Genomic DNA, 20,490 nt, shown 5'->3' with positions numbered 1-20,490 from the left:
GCTCAGCTCCTTTGTCCCAAATAGGGACAATACTGAAGGGCCATCCAACTACTGACCTGCTCATGGGGGTTGGCTGAACTGTTGGTTGAGACTGCATCACAGCCCAGCTTCTCCCTTGCCCAATCCTGCTTCTTTCCTTTCCCTTCCAGAGGTAATGATCCTGAGACCACTCCCTAATAAGCCTTTGGATGCTAATCTGGATTTCAGAGTTGGCTTCTCAGGAAACCAAACCCTTGACACTCCCTAGAAACTTGAAACCACATCAAAGAAGTACCAGCTGGTGCTTTAACCTCAGAAGCTTGGAGCAGGGGGCCCTGTGGAGCTGGGACTCAGACCCCTGAGGAGAGGGTGCTGCCCAGCAGGCAGTGTAATGGGACTCATTCTGAAAACATGAAGAGGCTGGAAGCTGGATTCAGTTGCTACTAGTCGTTTGATAAAGACACCAGTGACCTTCATTTCACTAAATCCAAAAGAGAGTTTTCAATCCTCAAATTAGCATCACTTGACCCTATTGACCACTCTCTCTTTGAGTAGTTTCTCCTGTTGACTACCATGATGGCACATTTTTCTTTTTTCTTTTTTCCTCCTATGCCTTTGGATCTCCTGTATAGATTCAGTCTTCTTCCAGTTGCTAAAAGCTGTAGTTCCATCCTTAGTGGCTAGGGAAATGCAAATTAAAATCACAATGAAAGATTACTATACACTCATTAGAATACCTAAAATTAAAAGGCTACAATGAAAAGACTGACCATACCAACTCCTAGCGAGGATGCGGAGTGACTGGAATTCCCGTACCTTGCTGCTGGGAGTATAAAATGGGACTTCTCCTTTGGAGAACGGTTTGGTAGTTCCTTTAAAAGTTAAACATGTACCTACCATATGAAATTGCACTTCTAGGTATTTATGCAGGAGAAATTCAAGCATACGTCCTATGAAGACTTCACAATATTTGTAGGTGCTTTATTTGTAGTAGCCCCAAAGTGGAAACAGCTTGAGTGTGCATGATTTGGTGCATGGATAAACAGATTGTATGGCCACACAATGAATAACAGCCACAAAAAAGGGATGAACTACTCATACACGAACAACATGGATGGACCGCCAAAGAATTAGGCTGAATGAAAGAAGAAAAAAAAGACTACATTTTGATTATTTCATTTACGTACTATTCCAGAAAATACAAGTGAATCTACAGTGACAGAAAGTGATCAGGGGTTTCCTGGAGATGGAAATGGGGAGAGCGGGCAGGAGGGATTGCAAGGGAACACTTGGTAAATTTGGGGATGACGGACGTGTTCATTTTCTTGAATGTAATAGTGGATTTATGGGGGTATATATGTCAAAACTTACCAAATTGTACACTTTTGCTATGTGCAGTTTATTGTGTGTCAATTATACCTCAATAAAGTTGTTAAAAATATAGTTGCAGGTCCTCAAAGTTCAGTCCTAGACTCTATTTTCACTCTATTTCACCTGGTAACTTCATTTACACTCACTATCTATTTGCAGATGAGCCTCTCCTTCCCTGCCCCCAGTTATGTTTCCATCCAAGGCTTCTCTAACTTCTAGGCCCACCTTTCCAACTGCCTACAGAACATATCCGTGCACAGCCATCAGAAGTTCCTCTACAGCAGAATCCCCAAGCCTGGTCCTCCTCTATTTCTCCCTAGCTCAGGGAATGTTGTTGTTCAGCAAGTTCAAAACAGGCATCACCTTGATACCTCACTCTCTGACTCCTGAATCAGTCCATCCTCATTGATTTACTTCCTCAGTGTTGCTTGGATCTGTCCACTTAACTTCCTTAGTTTCTCTTCCAATGGACATTTAGGCTGTTTCTCAGTAATTATTTATTCTTACAAACATGCTGTATTTACCATCCATCCTATATGCATCCCTCGTGCATGTGTAGGAGAGTTTCTTTTCTTAGAGAGAAAATCTCCAACTTGATCAGATATTGCCAACTTGATTTTGAATTAATTTATCCTCCCATAAACAGTGATGAAAGCTTCTTTTCTCTCATGGTTTACCACATGGTTTTGCTTTTTATTACCCAAATGATAATATTTGAACATAATTGAGAAATAACACAGAAGCTGTGTTGTTATTACCACAAAGCTGTGTTAAAAACGTTGACAATTGTGTAGCACTTAATATAGAGCTCCTGGAGTGAATTCCAGTGTGTATCTCATTTCCACCCAGAACAATGGCACCGCTGGCTATGATTCTCAGCCCTACTTTACAGATGGGGAGACTGAGATGCAGAGAAATAACCTGACTTGCTTATCATCACTTGGTTTACAAAAAATGCCAGCTGCCAGATAAACACCACAGTGTAGAGCGGCACCATCCTTTCAGTTCTCAGCCTCTCCTCTGTGTCTGATCCTGCAAGGCCAGATCCCAAATGCCTGTGAATGAGCAATACTAAAAAGACTCCTTTCTGCAACAGAGGTACTTTTTCTAGAGGCTCCTTTAACTCCAGCCCCAGTCCTCCCACTTCATGAGACCTGGAAGGCTGTGTTTGAAACCAGTGGCCAGTACTGTGGGGCCAGGGGCGTCACATGCAACCCAGCCACCTATGGATTGGTTGGGAGTTGATGATGACTGTGGAAGTGGCTTAGGAGTCATGGTTGGTCCTTCCAAGGGGGACACTTCCAGTGAAGAAGCCCCGGGGTGACTGTCAAGTGACTTGTGTTCTTTCTAGGGCTTGGCTCCAGCTCCTCCTGAGTTGGGCAATCATAAGGCAATTGCTTTGTATTTCTTACCTGCTTTAGGTGGCAGGGGAGTTTCTGATTCTCTCTTCTCCTGAAAACTTATGACACTGATGTGGAGACTCTGGTTGCCTTATCGATCTCTGAAGCACCCACTATCCTGGTGCTTCCCTGGGCTGAATTGAGTCTCCTCACTCAGTCATATCTTTCTCCGGGGAAGTTCACATCCAATAACTGGTCAAACTGGGTTAAAAAGGTCCAGTCCCCTTGCTTCAACTCAGGACAGCTCCATAGGGCCACCCTGTAGCTCCATGTGGGATCAGACATGGCCTTTGCTTCAACTAGACCACAGTTAGCTACTTCTTCTACTCAGTCCCACGCCATTCACACTTTCTTCCCCAGCAGGTGCTGACACAGAACAGTCCCCAGTAAACTTCCTGTGCACACACCTCTCTCTCAGTGTCTGCTTCCTGGGGAAACCAGCCTGTGACTTTCTCATAGCCAGTGAGAATGAGCAGGAGGCCACTGAGCTTGGGGACCATCTAGCCCCTCTTGACTGGAATGGGCCTGACTAATGCTTGGCTTCCCAGACTGAGGCTGATCCCAGAGGACCACGGTACAGATCGGCTCTGGGTTCAGGGCTCTCTGAGTCCCAGGACTGCTGGCTTTGTGGAAGCTTTTAGCCATGTAATCCAGGGCCAGCAAACTCAGAGGGTTTGCAGAAATAATTCTGGTTTTCTTTATTTAAAAGGGAGATTAGAACGAGTTCCAGTGTGTGAGCAAGACTGGCTGGGCCTGTGTGAGTAACTGGGGTCCAGCCCGATAGCTGTGCTGAGGAGTGGACAGCAGCTCACCCAGGTAGTGCTAGATGCTGCTGGCCAGAGTGGGAGGAAGCTGAGCCTACCTGGAGAAATCTGGGGACATGGTGTTCTCTCAAGCAGACCCTGAGACAAAGACATAGGTGGATAGTTTATTTGGGAGGCAAACCCAAGAAGTGTGGAGAGGGAATGGGGAGGTGAGTCCAGGAAGAGAGGAAAGCCAAGGGAGGGTGCATTCACTTGTGAGGGCCGCTGTGGGCACCTGGAGCTCATGTCCACTGGGAGCCCTCTAGAACACACCTCAGAACTGTCCCACTGCTGCACAAGGAAACTGAATTGTATCCACCAACTCCTGTCCTTTGTTCTTTGAGAGTTTCTCTTGGTGTGTGAACTCCCTGCCACTTCTGTCCTGTTTGGAGCCAGGCAAGTTTCCACTATATGCCAGGTCCTTGACATTTTCTCAGCGAATCCTCAAACAACCTCATTGTATAGGCATTATTATCCCACTCCAGCATCTCTTGCATGAATGACCATCATTAGAATGAATTTTAAACAGAAATTCAATCATGTCGCCCACAGCTTAAGATGGCTTCCCAATACATTTTAGAACTCAGTCCGCCTCCTCACCATGGCCTAGAGGAGAAAAATGGCCTGGCTCTCCCTACCTCAATGATTTCATCTCCCACCCTCTCCACATGCTAGTTCTGCTGTAGTCACACAAATGCTTCTGTGGCTTCTCATACACAGTCATCTCCTTTTGGGGCCTTTGCACTGATCATTTCCTTTCTCCAGAATGATTTTCCTCCAGCTCTTTGAGGTCTCAGCACAAATACTGCCTCCCCTGAGAGACGGCCTCCCTCAGATGCTGTCCCATCCCCTTGTTTTGTTTCCTCCAGTGCACTCCCCAGCCTCTGAAATAATCTCGTATATTTTGTTTGTCTACCTGTTTGCTCCCCACCACTCCCTCTTTTAGAATGTAAGCTTCAGGAGAACAGGAAGAAAACTTCTTTGTCTTGTTCCTTTTGTATTATCAATGCCTAGAAAAATGTAGGCTCACAATAAATATTTGTTGTATGCAAGAAGCAATTCCCAATGTATCAGTGAGGGAACTGAGGCTCCAAGTCACACAGGTCATAAATGGCAGAGCTGAGATCTGAACTCATAATTATAAAAGACTATAGATCTTCCCTCCATGCCGCCCTGCCTAGGAAACCTGGAAAACTCACCTCTCTCCTTTCCTGTATCTTGATCCCAAGTTTTAGCATCCTGCCTTCAGTCCTGATGTAAAATCCCCATGGTCATTCCTTTATGGCAGATACTAACGACTGAGTTTCTGAGATAGAATCTCCATTGCTGTTTTTCCTTAACTGAATGAATATTTTTTCACATTTTAGAATTTCTTCAATTGGAGTGCATTTTACTGTTGATGAATGCTTAATATTGTTTCCTTTTCCCCTTGAAAGATCTTATTAAACCCAGGGTGTATCTTACAGTGACGACATCCTAGAATCTGGAAATAGATTGCAGTGAAAACCCTGTAGTTGTTTTCCAGAAAGCAATGGTAGTTGAGATAAATAGTGGAAATTGCTCCCTTTCCATTGGGTTGTATTCTTTCTGTTTTACATCGGTACTGTACAGAGTAGCATCAGATATTTATTTTGTTGTTAATGGTATATTTTTTTTCCATGTCTATCTTCCTGATAGAATCTTGGAATCAAATAATAAAAGAACATAAAGATATATCTGGATTCATTCTGACAAGTTTCATATCTCTGAATATACTCAGAGAGGAAAATTTGACCTTAAGAAAAATTACATTGAGAAATCCAGCTGCTATTATAAAAGTCATTCAGCACAGAGAAAATGATGTGTCTGCCAATGTGGTATCTGTGTAATTCATGTCGACAGAAAGCCAGTAACTTCATCATGATCTGAAAGTAAATTTCACTTGTGAGATCTTGGTCTCTCTCCTGATCTGATAGAAGCATGCTGTATACATTCTCAGCTCCAACTTCCCAAAAGAACTTTGGTGGGAGTGAGAGATTGACAGTGAGAGATTTATGCAGGAGCATCATGGAGGTAACTCTGGAAACAGAAAGTATGATTTTAATAGGAATACTTCCTAAACCTTGGATGTCTTTTTAAATTGACATGTTTAAATTGATATGTTTTTCCAGCAAATATAGATTATCCAGTCTTAAATCAAGCTGCTTAATTATTGCCTAATTTTATTTTCTGTAAACCTAATTATGTTTTCACTGTGTACCTCCATCCTGCTGGCCAGCAGGCGGTGATCTTAGCTGTCACTTCACATTGGACTGCAGTCCCTGCATCTTGTGAAGTGCTAAGTCATGGGGTGCATCCTTTAGTCACTAGTTCCCTGAGGTTACTACTGACTCACTTACTGTCCCTGCCCAGTGGTTCCCTGCTGCTTCGTTGTCTCTCTAGGGTCGAAGAATACTTTGTACAACTGCCCATGGCCCTCTTTCCATGGCACACTGATGATTCCTCCTTGCTGTCCTGACCCCTCGCTATGTCAGCACTTGGTTCCCTGGGTTTCCAGAGCCTATAGACTTCTTTTTCTCAATTTCCTTGAGCTAGGAAGGCTCTCTTTGGATGGTTTCAGGAGAACCGTTTCTTCTTCTTTTCTCTCTGTAAACTCCTTTCTGTCTTCCTACATCCTCCACAGACCTCCAAATCCTACTCTGGGCAGGGCTGGGATCAGGTGAGGTGAATCAGGTATCCTCCTCACCCACTATATTTAAGGGTGTGCCTCAAAAATCAGATTTCTTTTGGTATTTATTTGGTTTTTCTAAACTATTGCATGATAATATTACTTATCTTGATTACTGAGTGTTTTGGTAGCTCCTTAAATTTTGCAGCTGAGGAGGCTAGGTGCAGTGGCTTACATCTGTAATCCTAACACTTTGGGAGGCCGAGGCAGGAGGATTGCTTGAGCTCAGGAGTTTGGGACCTGCCTGGGAAACTTAGTGAGATCTCATCTCTATAAAAAATAAAAAATTAACCAGGCATGGTGCTATGTGCCTATTGTCCCAGCTACTTGGGAGGCTGAGGTGGGAGGATGGCTTGCCTGGGAGGCGAAAGTTGCAGTGAGCCAAGATCATGACACTACACTCCAGTCTGGGCAACAGAGGCTGACCCAGAGGCTGAAAAAAAAATTTGTAACTGAGGATAGTGCCTCACTCACCTCACCTTAATTCCGGTTGTGGATTTTGGGAACAAACACAGTAGATCCTATGGCTTATTTCTTGATATAGTTTGGATGTTTGTCCCCTCCAAATCTCATGTTGAAATGTGATTACCAGTGTTGGAGGTGGGGCCTGATGGGAGGTGTTTGGGGAATGGGGTGGATTCCTCATGAATGGCTTGGTGCTCTCCACTTGGTAATGAGTTCATTTGAGATCTGGTTGCTGAAAAGAATCCGCTGTCTCTTTCTCTTGCTTCTTTTGTTTTTTTTTTTCTCTCTTTCTTGCTCCCTGTCTCACCATGTGACATGGTGGTTCCCCTTGCCTTCTGCCATTATTGTAATCTTCCTGAGGCCTTACCAGAAGCAGATGCCCACACCAAACTTTCTGTATAGCCTGCAGAACTGTGAGTCAAAATAAACCTCTTTTCTTTATAAATTATTCAGTATCAGGTATTTCTTTATCACAAGCAAATGGACTAATACACGCCTCCTTTCTCTCTTGCCATGTATCCTAAGAACCAGTTGGAAATGAGAGAAAGGTAGGGGAAATTTAAGGTGGGAAAACCATATAATTACTATCTACGGATGTTATTTAGCCACACATAGAATTAGAGGGATGGGATTTATCTCAAGAGCTCATTCCTCAAGAGTATATATATATAATGCTCTCCCACCTATGCTTCTAATACCAGGGAGAGGATGAGGCTGTGTTTGATATCTTGGATAGGTATGTAAAAAGGAAGACACTTGCTCCCTCATCCACCTCAATCATCAGCTGGAATTAAAGTTGCCTTTCAGCTCAGATTCATGGCTGTGGAGACATAGCCAGCTGAGACAGTCTCACTGCTAGTAAAGTTACAACAGAAATGACAGTGAGGCCGGGTGCGGTGGCTCACACCTGTAATCCCAGCACTTTGAGGCCGAGGTGGACAGATCACGAGGTCAGGAGTTCAAGACCAGCCTGACCAATATGGTGAAACCCCATCTCTTCTAAAAATACAAAAATTACCTGGGCATGGTGGCGGGTGCCTGTAATCCCAGCTACTGGGGAGGCCGAGGCAGGAGAATTGCTTGAACCTGGGAGGTAGAGGTTGCAGTGAGTTGAGATCGTGCCCCTGCACTCCAGTCTGGGTGACAGAGCAAGACTCCATCCCAAAAAATAAAAAATAAAAAAGAAATGACAGTGGCCCATGACCTGCTGGATGTCTCTTAGTTTCATTTTTCCTTATTTCTTTGAGGCTCAACTCCTCACTTTCTGGCTGTGGCCCTAGGCTGATCTATACTTCTGGACTCGTTAAGAAACAAAACCAAAAACAGTTTTTCAAGAAGAGCCTCCATTCCCCAAATTGAGATTAGTGAAGTTTGATTCTATTTTTATAAAAGGCTCAACTTCTGCCCAGTGGCTCCAGCTCAGCACTATTATTAAGGAGGGAGCGTGGAGGCTTCAAACGTGAGGGTGATTCCTTTTATTGTGCTTCTCTCTTCAAACTTCCCCTCAGGGAGGAAGAAATCAAAATCAGAGAAACAATACAAGGTTGTGAAAAGTCAGCGGAGGATTCCAGGAATCCTCCTGGAATCAGGGGATTCTGGGTCTTTGTACCTGCCAGGCAGCTGCTTTCAAGCTGCCTGACTTGACTCGTTCAGCCCTCATAAAAATCACTGAAGGGCTGAACATCACTCTGTTTCTCTGCTTTGTCTACTCCCTTGAAAATAAGTAGAAGCACCATGGGACATTTTGTCCCACATTTGCCGCTTCTGAGGGTTTTTTCTTTTACCAGGCTTCCCAACACAGACTTCTTCCCTTCCATAAGCTCTGAGTGACGGAGTGTTGTTTTCCCTGGTTCTGTTTTCCCAGGTTGTGCTTTCATGGCTAACTCACATCCCTCTCAAACAGAACAGAGGCAGCAGCCGGGTCTCGTCCCTCACACACGGGTTCCCCTTACCTCTGCTTTGTTCTTTCCTGCTTATTGCACTGTTCCTGACAATGGATCCATGCCTTATGAGCTGCATCTTCATCGGGAATCAGGGAGTTGCCAGAAAGATGAACAGCCCAAACAACTCAGTCGGAAAGGGGGCTTATTGAAAGGTGATGGCGGGAATCTCCAGGAAAAGATCTTCCTGAGAATAAGAAGGTCACCTGCTTGGCTTCTCCAGCCCCGCCGCCCCTCTGAGGCTCAGTGGGCTCTCGGCAAGGCCTTGGAACAGGGCGTTCTCTTGTTTCTCTGCTGCACGCCGGTGCGTGTCACACCGACTTCATGGGTCTTGCTCACTCACGTTTATGGATGTCATGCAGCCCACTCTGGCCCCCGAGCCTCCATGACCTTACAGCTTGTCTCCTCAGAGCTAACCTGAGTCATGTATGGATCTTTTTTAGAGGAAAGAAATTCTCAGGGTTTCCATATCCAAATTCCTGGGGAAGAAACTGGCTCAGCCTGGGTCAGGTGTCCACCTCTAGTTCAATTAGCTGTGTCAGCCAGTGGCAGCAGGTCACATGGTACGTGGGCTGGCCTTTTTAGAGAAGAGTGAGTGAGGGTAGATTTCAAAGAAGAGGAGGGTCTTGGGTGTGTAGGAAATGGTTAGAGTGTCTAGTGCCATCCCTAAGTGCCACTTCCCTGCTTTCTGCCCATCATTCTGGAGTACAGCCCGGTAAGCTTTCCTTTCAAGAAAACGTGATCTTCTGATAGTCTCACTCTCTGGCCTTCTGTTTTGGGTTCTGATGTTGGTAGACTGCTTACAGAGCCCTTCCCCACACCAACTTAAATATTAAAACACCGTCCTGTGTATACACTTAGTAAATATTTAAACAGTAAATATTTCATCCATCCAGAATTTTTTTTGGTGCAAGCAGTTAAATAGGGAATCCAGCTCTGTTTTTCTCCTCCAGGAGCCCATCACTTGTCCTGACACAATTGTTATCTGTCTACTCATTTTTAAAAAAAATTTTCAAGAATACCTCATTTATTATATACCACATTTTCTTATGCATTTAGTCTATATTCAGACCATATTCTGTTTCATTAACTTGTGAATCCATGTGCCAGAGTTGCAACAGTTTGGTTAGTATGGGCTTCCCCCCCCTTTTTTTTTTTTGAAACAGGGTCTCACTTTGTCACTCTGGAGTACAGTGGTGTACAGTGACACAATCACTGCTCACTGCAGCCCTGACCCCCTCGACTCAATCAATCCTCCCGCCTTGGTCTCCCCAGTAGCTGGGACTACAGGCATGCACCATCATGCCTGGCAAAGTTTTGTACTTGTAGAGATGGAGTTACACCACACTGCCCAGGCTGGTCTCAAACTCCTGGGCTGAAGTGATTCTCCTGCCTCAGTCTCTCAAAGTGCTGGGATTACAGGAGTGAGCCACCGTGCCCAGATGGGCTGCTTCTTTTGAACTGTGGAGTCATTTCTCACATCCTGTGATTATTTCCATTGTTCATCTTCATAGCCAAGACTGGTCTCATTTGCATAATACTGGACACTGGGGCAGGTCCAGTGAGGGCCAGTGGAGGGCTTCCTCTCCATGTAGGGAGGCATCTTACCATAAGAGTGCCACCTTTGAGCATTTTCTCTTCCATGTCCATGTCAGCAGCCCAAGGCTGCCAAGATCAAGGTCTTCTCACCACCCAGCCCAGTGGCCAATGGCCAATGGCAGGAGTCATTATAGCAGGGCCCATGCACCCTAGGGCTGGCTATCTCCATGTACAGTGTATGCAGGGTGATCGCCAATGAGAGCTGAGGTCACCCTCAGTTCCATTCCATGGGACCTTGGCAGCAGGCCACAGGGCCACTCCTGAAAGGCATTGTTCTCCACTGACTGCAAGCACCATCCACCTCCATCTCTAGCGTCTTTGGTCCCAAGTTCAGGTGAAAGCCAGGTTCCTGGGATCCCATCACTTCATGTCCAGTTGAGCCCTTCTTAGACATCCATGCAGCAGATGGTGAAAAGGACAGCACTTCTCCTAAGTTCCCTATATCAGTTTAACCCCTATTTCAGTTTTTAAGTTTTAGGCTTAAAGCCCTTCTCTGGCTTCCCATTAAGAAGCCTGTTATGATTTAGATTTTTTTTTTTTTTTTTTTTTTTTGAGACAGAGTCTCGCTCTGTCTCCCAGGCTGGAGTGCAGCGGCGTGATCTCGGCTCACTGCAAGCTCCGCCTCCTTGGTTCACGCCATTCTCCTGCCTCAGCCTCCCAAGTAGCTGGGACTACAGGTGCCTGCCACCATGCCTGGTTAATTTTTTATATTTTTAGTAGAGACGGGGGTTCACCGTGTTAGCCAGGATGGTCTGGATTTCCTGACCTTGTGATCTGCCTGCATCGGCCTCCCAAAGTGCTGGGGTTACAGGCATGAGCCACTGCGCCCGGCCGATTTAGAATTTTTTACCCTAAGTTTATTTTGATGGAGATTTGATAGGGGAAGAGAATAAATTATATGGACTTAATTTACCACTTGGATTGGAGGTTCTACATTTTTTAAAGGAAGTCGTGGGAATGTGAATTATTCCTTTCCTTGAAAGCAGTGTTTCTAAAATGTGTATCTGCAATAGATGCATTGTTTACCCATGATTCTACCTTTCCACCTCTCCCTCATCCTAGGCAACCTCCGTGGGAGGGAATGTGCTTCTCTACTCCATTGATGTTAGCCATGTGACTGGCTTTGGCCAATGAGATATGAACAGAGGCTTTACATATGTTTGCCTGTTTAGTTTGACCTCTTGTGCTTCTGCCATCTGCATGCACTGAGAAGTTCTGGTTCACAGATGAAAGACACATGGAGCAGACATGAACCTGGCCTGTAGACTGATGCAGAGTGGCCCTACGTGAATGGCAGACTGGTGAATGAGAAAAACAAATGGTTATTACTGTAAGTCATTGAAACATTGGGGCTGCTTGTTACACAGCATAGCACTATCTCAGCCAAAACCCAACTAATACTGAGTCATGTATGGATCTTTTTTAGAGGAAAGAAATTCTGGCAAACTCTCTGTGTTGATATCACTTATTAATTCATTTAACAGATAATACTGGGTGTGTGTGTGAGAGACAGCGAGAGAGAGAGAGAGAGAGAGAGAGAAAGACCAGTTAGAAGGAATTAAATAATTTTATCCAATGAAACTTAAATATTTCAAACAATACTAGGTATACATTTCTTGCCCTTGTAATCAATAATCATAAAGCAAAATAACATTGCAAATTAAGTTAAAATAAAACTACATCAATAATCTGTGTCAACTTAATGGGGTACATGATGCTTTTCTTTCATGAAATTGTTTTTTGCACTACAAACAAACTCCTAACTGCTCTGTCTCAGGTTCTTTTGAGTTAGGTGTGCTTATACCCTTGTGAACCCTGCCTCACTTAAGTCTCACATCACTTTTCCATAGTCACTGTGGAGCCTGCAGCTGAGTCCTTTGGCTTTTGTTAGTATAAATGCTTCCTTAATGAGTTAGTCCACTTCTGTTCTGTTTCATTAAACTTCAACAATTAAAATAATAGCACCTGACCCGACCTCCTAGCAATGTCCTAACAATGCAAAATAAAGGTCTGGAATCTGGTTTTACGATTTTCCTTTACTTTATCAGTCTGACAACCTGGCATATGTTTCGATTAACTTTAAAATGTATCATAAAATGAAAATAATGCAATAGATCACACATCTTGGACTTTGAAACCCCAGTATACTCGTTCAGTTTGAGACGCTCGCCGTTGAAGCACTTTTTGTTGAGTTGAAGAGAAAGGAAGGACAAACCAGACTTTGCGCAGCCTGGACAGCAGGTGGTGCTCTTGACATTGGAATCACACAGGGCCTGCCGTTCTGGGTGCGTTGGTCGTCTATGAGATATAATTTACTGGTGTTGCATTGCAGTGGGTTTTTTGCTTTTTAATCTTTTAAAAATACCCTCTGTGTGATGACCTTATATGGGCCGAGTCAGCCAAGCTTAGCCTAGTGAAGCATAAGCAAGTGACTGCTGGGCTGCAGTTTGGTCCTTGGGCTACGTTCTCTCTCTCTCTCTCTATACATATATGTATTTTTTTTTTTTTTCTGGGCTGTAAAAGCAATGCTGGCCCAAGCCTGATAGCCAGTGGTTTGCTGGGGAGACCTTTGTACCTCCCTAGATACAGGCAGGCTGGATCTTTCTAAGCTAGTCCACTCCAGAGCCCCACACTTGTAGGCTAGCGGGTCAATTCTCATGCTAAGGCATAGGTATGAGTCCTTTCTGCTCTAGTCTGCAAACAGTCAAAGCGGCTTTAAAATGTAAATCTGGTAATTCTACCCTTAGCAACATGAAAATCCCAGTATACATTTCTCTTCAACAGTGTGGGATCATAAGACACTTTGTTTTCAATCTGCTATGTGGCCTCAACCACACTAAGGCTTGTTTTTCTATTTGGAATCTTGGAATAACAGCATCTTCTTAAGGATGCTCATTTATAGGATGTCTCACTTCTATGATTTATAATGAAAGTCACCCTGAGTTTTTCTGGAGATATTAAACGTAGAATCATAAAGTTTAAGATGTAGCTATCATCTTGTTCACCTTATTCCTCTTGCATCTGGATATCTAATGCCCAGGAAGGGGAAATAAACTTGCTCAAGGGAGCTGAGTGGATGAGTAACACAGCTTAAGTCTTTTCCAATCCGGTTTTCAAAAACACCAGAATTTCCCCCCCCACCATAGTGCAAAACCTATGTACATTGTCATGCTGGCATTGTGCTAGGGGCTGCTCACCTGGGTCTGTCTTGCCCAGGTAATCCCTATTGTTGAAATAGATTGAACTCATGCTATAGACTGACAATATTATATACATTCAGTCTCCGATAATGTAACTCAAACCTAGGGCATCTTCAAGTGTGGGACTCATAGACATTATAACATCAGATTGAAGATATCTTTGATGACATACATATGTCTATGCTTCCAGATTTTAGGGACTCCCATAGCAAGTATGGCTTTTTTTTTTTTTTTTTTAAGTTGAGGGCTAATTAACATAAAATAAAACACACTGATCTTAAATGTTTAATTTGATGAGTTTTGACAACTGAGTAATTGCCTTTTGAGAACAAAACTGATTATAGATCTAAGTCTTACATAAGGCCTGTCTGGAAAGAAAGACAAAAATCTTAGAGACCCTGCCAGTTCTCTTGGTCTTGTTAAGAAAAATATTCTGATTATGGGTTTCCAGAAATTCACCAAACCTCCTATACGTTGTGAGAAACATGCCTGAGCCAATTTTATTTAGAACTCAAAGGGCAAAGTGACCACACACAACAGCTGTAGCTGCTAATCAGAGGCCCTGATTCGTGTTTCCAGGTGCCCCTCACTAAGGATCCAGTTACTCTTCACTAATATAGGCCAAACACCAGGTTTGTCTTGGTCCACTGTGGGCACTGTGTGTGGCTATGGGTTTTAAATGCTTGGATTTTAATTCCTTAGTTCTGAGTCTTTGTTCTCAGTCCCCATCTTGTATTTCCTCCTGGGTCCCTATAATTCTAGTAGCAGGTTTTGCAAAGTCTGTTCCTGCCCATGTGTTTAGGGTGGTATAAACCTGAGTTTTTAATGTAAGATGTGCAGGGAGGATCAACTTTTTTATGTTGTAATATTGTTTTGTTTTTTGTTTTTTTGAGATGGCGTTTCGCTCTTGTTGCCCAGACTGGAGTACGATGGCACAATTTTGGCTCACTGCAACCTTTGCCTCCCGGGTTCAAGTGATTCTCCTGTCTCAGCCTCCAGAGTAGCTGGGATTACAGGCGTGCACTACCATGCCCAGCTAATTTTTTGTGTTTTTAGTAGAGACAGGGTTTCAACATATTGGTCAGGCTGGTCTTGAACTCCTGACCTCTGGTGATCCACCCGCCTTGGCCTCCCACAATGCTGGGATTACAGGCATGAGCCACCATGCCCGGCCTTTTTATGTTGTAATATAGACGCCCCATTCTGTCAGGCTGACAGGAAATTTCACTTCTGGTATAACTGTGAGCATCTTTTCACCCTGGGATTGTTCCAAGGTCCGGGGGGTCCTTCATGGAAATACTCAAAGGGGGAAACCTCTCCAGTCATGAGCCATGGGTCCACATTGGCTAGTGCTGAGACCTGTTTACATTCCACTTGAGACACCATAAACTTTGGTGAGGCCAGGAGGCCTGGTGCTTTGGGTCACTGGTCCAGTCCCCTGACCCTAGTATACCCTGGAGGTCTTAGGACCTACTTGGAATACTGTCCCCATGAACTCATGGGGCTCATAGACATTTTTACCATCAGGAGTTCTGCCCTGCCCTCTCTTGTTGCCAGCCTAGGATCCCTCTTTCCATTGTCTTTGGAACACCCGGTATTTCCTCAGCAGGGGGTTGTAACAGGGAACAGGAGAACAGGTTTCTGACCTCAAGTAGCTTCTGTCTCTGGCTCTGCAAAAATGCCCTAAGGCAAAGATTTACAAAGGCTGCTTGCATGAAATCCAATGAGAGGAAAACAGCACTGAGCAGAACACAAGTTAATATCTCAAAGGATGTATTCTTTGTTAAGTGTTTGTGGTACCTTGATGACCTGCTTTGCTTATGATGCTGCAGGGTTCTCTTTCCTGCTCACTTTCAGAACATTCTGTGTCCCCTTTATCTGCTAGAGTTCCCCTGGTAAGACTAAGAGTTATCATGGCAGAGACTTCATGAATACTTTTACCTGGAAATAGTCATTTCCTATACCCAGCTGGGTGGAAAGAACACATCTTGGCACATTCCAACAGTGGTCCTGGCTGATTTGATGTCTAATGCACCCCAACAAAGAAAATGAATAAATTGCTTTATTTCAAATTGAACTTGGATATGTCTGAGTTTTCCCTGTTATACTCATTACCAGGACTGGATAAATATTGGCAATTGAACAAGAGTGAGCAGGTGAGAGAAAGAATTAAAAGCAGGGTGAAGCTTTGATTTTAGGGTATACTCTTTTGGTTTAGGTTTTGCTGGTGTCTTCAGGCTCTGCATTTTGGCACATCATCAAGGAGCCAGGATATGGTGCTGTGTGCAGTATCATGTTCCTCTCATCCCAGGCAAGGAGAAAATCTATCCTTGTCACCAGGGGACACTGTGTGTCTGGCCTGGGCCGCTAGCTTGGCTGTGATCAGGCAGCAACTGAGTTTTGTTAGGTGCCACAATGCCTGGGCCTGCATTCTGCTCCCTGACCCTAAACCTAAGGGATTGGAGCTATATTGGCTTCTGATAAATGCTTTCTCTGACAATCTGTGTTTGGTGTCTTTCTCATTTTATGCCATGCTAGGTTTACTCTCTCAAAATGGGATATTTCTGTCTGATGAGATAAGGGTTGTGTCATCATAACAAGATATTCTTGCTCATGGCAATGACAAGCCTCATGGATAAGCTCTAAATGTGCAGACCTGGTCCCTGATAACTCACCCAATCTCCTTGGCTTAGCTTCCCTCCATCCCAGAGGTCAGCGAGGGAGGGTGTGGGTGGACCAGGGCCAGGGATGGGCTGATGCTTTGACAGGGAGCCGGAGAGGGATGAGCTGAGGCTGTCGGGGCTCAGAGGATGGGGCTGTTGATAGGAAAGGGCTCAGATGCTGAGTGACGCTGGAGGAAGCTGTGGGGTTGTGGGAGGGGCTTATGCACATTTACAAAAAAGCATAAAAGAGTGGTTTTTACACTTTGATAAGGTCCATTTTGTTACAGATGCTATAAAAAGCTAGATTAAAGTCCTGAAAGTTAGAAGGGCTTTGTTAAATTGCTGCTTTGAGATCTTCTGATTCATCCTATGGGCAGTGCCAGCCATGGAGAGCATGTTTTCCGGGATTAACCAGGACGTGAGCTGAGCTGCATCTGCTGTAAAGGGATGTCTGGAAGGACGGGGCCTGGGGGCCTGGAGACAGCTATGAGGTTGTGGCCACACTTGAGGGTTGCAAAGCACTCGAGGTGCATTTCTGTCCCATCTCTGTCTGTGAGAAAGAGAAAATTTGTTAGGGTTTGAATGTCAGTCTCTCTCTCTCTCTCTCTCTCTCTCTCTTTTTCTCACCAGCTAAAAACCTCAATTTCTGGACCAGGGTAGTAATAAATGCATAGGGCTGCTTTGCCCAAGCTTGCCTGGAACTAGCTGTCATGAAGAGAAGATAAGGTCTTGGGACTGAAATGTTCAAATTGTACAATTTTTTTTTTTTCTAATAACAGAGTTGCTGACAGTTATGAGGACTATACCATTTTAACCTTTTAAAATAGTTGAGGTCAGCCAACATTTTAAAATCAGAGAACTAAAATGAGTTAGACATGCGCAGGACATGTTGGCCATGTTGATTATGACTTCAGATATGTGGGTTTTCATATGCTGAAAAAGATCAATTTGTTATAAACCAGATTTCCATTGATATGATGAAAATGTGTTTTTTATGGATGTAAGCTGCAAAACCTGAGAAATATTTAGGTTTGAAAGTTGTGTGGAAGGGTGTCAATGTTTTGGTGACTTATATTTACTTTTCTAGGGCAGTTTGCTAGTCAACTCTCCAGGATTGGTTGAACACTTCCCAGAACCCTCTAGAATACTCCTAACTTCTAAGATTTTTTTTTTTTTTTTTTTTTTCTAGAAAGTTTGGGAGAGTTAGGCTGGATCAGATACATCAGAGGGGTATGAGCACATTGTCTCACCCAGAACCATGACTTCTCCACAGTTGTTTCCAGCACTCTCCTACCCTTCCTTCCACAAAAAGAGGAGAGAAATTCTCCCTCGCCTTAACCTCACAAGCACCCACTGTTGATCACGGAGTGACTAGTTTCCTTGACAAAGTATTCCATAATTTTTTTGGAGGGAAATATGGTAGTGCATCAGTCAGCTATTATATGTAATGAGCAACCACAAAAATCTCAGAAACAGACAACAAAAAGCATTTATTTAGCTTATTCATCTACAGGTTAGTGGACGTGTCTGTTGATCTCAGCTGGGCTTGCCTGTGTATCATGAGTTGGCTGAGGATTGACTGATCTTACACAGCTGAGTGGATCTGCTTTGACTTCAATGGCTGGGGAAGCTCTACTTCTCACTGCAAGTCTGTAGGTCTCTTCGGCAGTGTCTCTCAAGCTTCTTGGGCCGGGAATCTATCCAGGGCATGTTCTTATTATGGCAATGGCAGAAGTACACAGGGAAGACTCCACTGCAAAAGCTTATTTCAAGCCTCAGCTTCGTGACACATCTGCTCAGATCCCATTGGCAACTTTCAGAGCTGACCCCAAAATCGAGGGTTGGTGAAATACACTCCACTGATGTCAACACATGGAACTGGAAAATCACATGGGAAAGGGTGTGGACATAGGGAGCTGTAAAAAATTGGCCCTCAAAATGTAATCCACCACAGCGCATATGAGATACTTCTTTGTATTGCTCAAAATCCTCAGTGGCTTTGCACTACCCTTAGCCTGGCACTCAAGTCTAAAGGCAATCCTTTACCATCCTATATAACCTTATTTTCTACCACCTTTCAGTAACACTTCCCACCTTCACCTTCCAGCCAAATACATCTTAAACAGGCCTACCTTTCCTTGGGCAGCCCTCTCTAGTTGTTTACCTAAGCTCCATTCTTGCTTCATAGTGAAATGTAGGGTCTGCTTCCTCCTTGTAGCTCTTGGAGGGCTGGACAGGTCTATTGTACCTCCAAACCTCTGGCATCCAGGCTGGCACCTAGCATGCTGCCGACTGCTTAGTAAGTTATTTTAATTTTAATTTTAATTTTAATTTTGCCTAGGAGCTGGGAGTGAAAAAGGAAGGAGAAAGGAAAGTTAAGAGGATCCAGAGCCTCTGCCTCACCCAGCTTCAGGGTACCCTGTCCCTTTCATTCTCGCATTGGAGTTAGGACACAGCTGAGACAGAGCAATTCATGGGGTATTTTCAAGTCCTATTTTCATTTCCCTGAATACTCAGACTGATCGTTCTTCTATTCCAGTACCTGATTTTCAGCCTTATTGATCTGCCTCTGTTAGTTTATTCAGGGTTGATTAGGTGATGAGACAATTGGCTTATGTTAACTGGATAATAAAATATATATTGATGAGCTGTGAAACCATCTCCTTATACTGTTGGTCCCATCTTGTGGATATTATCCTGGGGTTTGTTCATGTTGCTGTCCTCCTGGAATATTTTTACCTTCCTAGAAGTCAAAGAACAATTCAAAGTCCACCTCTTGGGGCCTTTTTTAGAGTCAGAGAGCTCAAGGGAAATCCTGTCTTCATCACTCTTTAAGTAAATTACTTAATTGCTCTGACTCTTGGATTCTTCATTTTTAAAGATTAAACAATACAATGTGCCAAATGTTTAAGATGGGCATCATACACAGTGTCCATAAAAATCTACCCTTTTATAATGAAAAATTTCAGATATATTCTAAAGTAGAGAACATTATAAACTTCTAGGTACCTATGACTCAGCTTTAATAGCTAGCAACATTTTGCCAATCTTGTTTCATCAGTCCTTCCACTTTTTATGTTTTTTGGAGAGTTTTTAAGCAACCCCAAACATTATATTATTTTACCCTTAAGTCCATGTAGTAGACTGTTGAAAAATGTTCCCCTTATATTTTCCATTGTCCATGGATCTTTGGGTTCCTGAAGCTTTCTAGTTTCTGCTCTGTATATTTAGCAATTAATCATGTAGCTTTGCCATGATTTTCCTTTGTTTCCCAAGGAAAATTGAAAGCAAGAGACAGAAGATTTTGCTTAGCCTTGTCCTAATGTTCAGCTATGTACCTATTGTGATAAGTCATGGGGGTGTTAGAATAGGCAGACAGCCAGAAATGAGCAGGCAAGGAAGTCCCTGGGAAAAGAAGTCCTGGAGATGCTGACCACTGACAGCAAAAAAAAAAAAAAAAAAAAAGACAATGGCTACACTGGCTGCTTCTGGCCTTGTGGTTGGGCTCCTCTGACCCTAAAGGGGACTTATTGGGCCCTTGCTGGAGATAACCATGGTAGGGAATTTCCCTGCTGCCAAGCATGCACATTTCTCCAATAACTCACCATAGAGTACCCTTTTGCCCATTATAGTAAAAACACACCCCTTGGTGGAGATTTTAAATGCTAGTGAGACATGCAATTGTGTACTAGCACGTACAACCACAGAGCATGCATGTCCAAGGGGACTTCCTAAAACGTGCTTGCAAGTGACACCCTCTCATGCCCTTACATGAATAATCATGTAGGATTCTCATAAAGAGAGTCCTGTGGCACTAGCTGCTACTGGCTCAACCTCTCTTTCAGGCAGCCCACTCTGACTCCTTTTTGTACTGTCTCTTTAAACACTTTCTCGATGACACTGCTATTGCTATTTTTCCAGCTGGGCCAGCCTGAAGCTGTTTTGCAGCTGCATCAGCCCAATCCTCTCTTGGATTGTACTCTTATGTCTTTAATAAAACTTTTGCTTGCATTACTAATTGTCTCTTGGCTGAATTCTTTCTCCCAAATCTCCCAGGATCAAGGACCCTGCACCCCTGCTGGTAGCATGGGGACAAGACAATGTATTTCATCAAATAAACAATAAAGGAGAGTAGGTGTCACAGCAGTGTTACTGATGCATGGGGACTATCAAACAGTTGAATTTTGTATTTGAAGGATGAGTAGGATTAGCTGTGAATCATGTTAGCAGGGTTGGGGTTAACCTTCAATCAAAGGTTGATATATGAAGTATTTCTACAATATAATAAAGAAACTGGAATCCCAGAGCCAAAGGAGTACCATCTCATAGATAAGACAGCAAGACTCTGAATGGTGACATAACT

This window comes from Rhinopithecus bieti, unplaced genomic scaffold (assembly GCF_001698545.2).
Source record: "Rhinopithecus bieti isolate Rb0 unplaced genomic scaffold, ASM169854v2 scaffold_2432, whole genome shotgun sequence".
In the NCBI taxonomy this organism is placed as follows: Eukaryota; Metazoa; Chordata; class Mammalia; order Primates; family Cercopithecidae; genus Rhinopithecus; species Rhinopithecus bieti.
The sequence above is the reverse complement of the archived record's forward strand: the minus strand, read 5'-3'. Positions refer to the sequence as shown.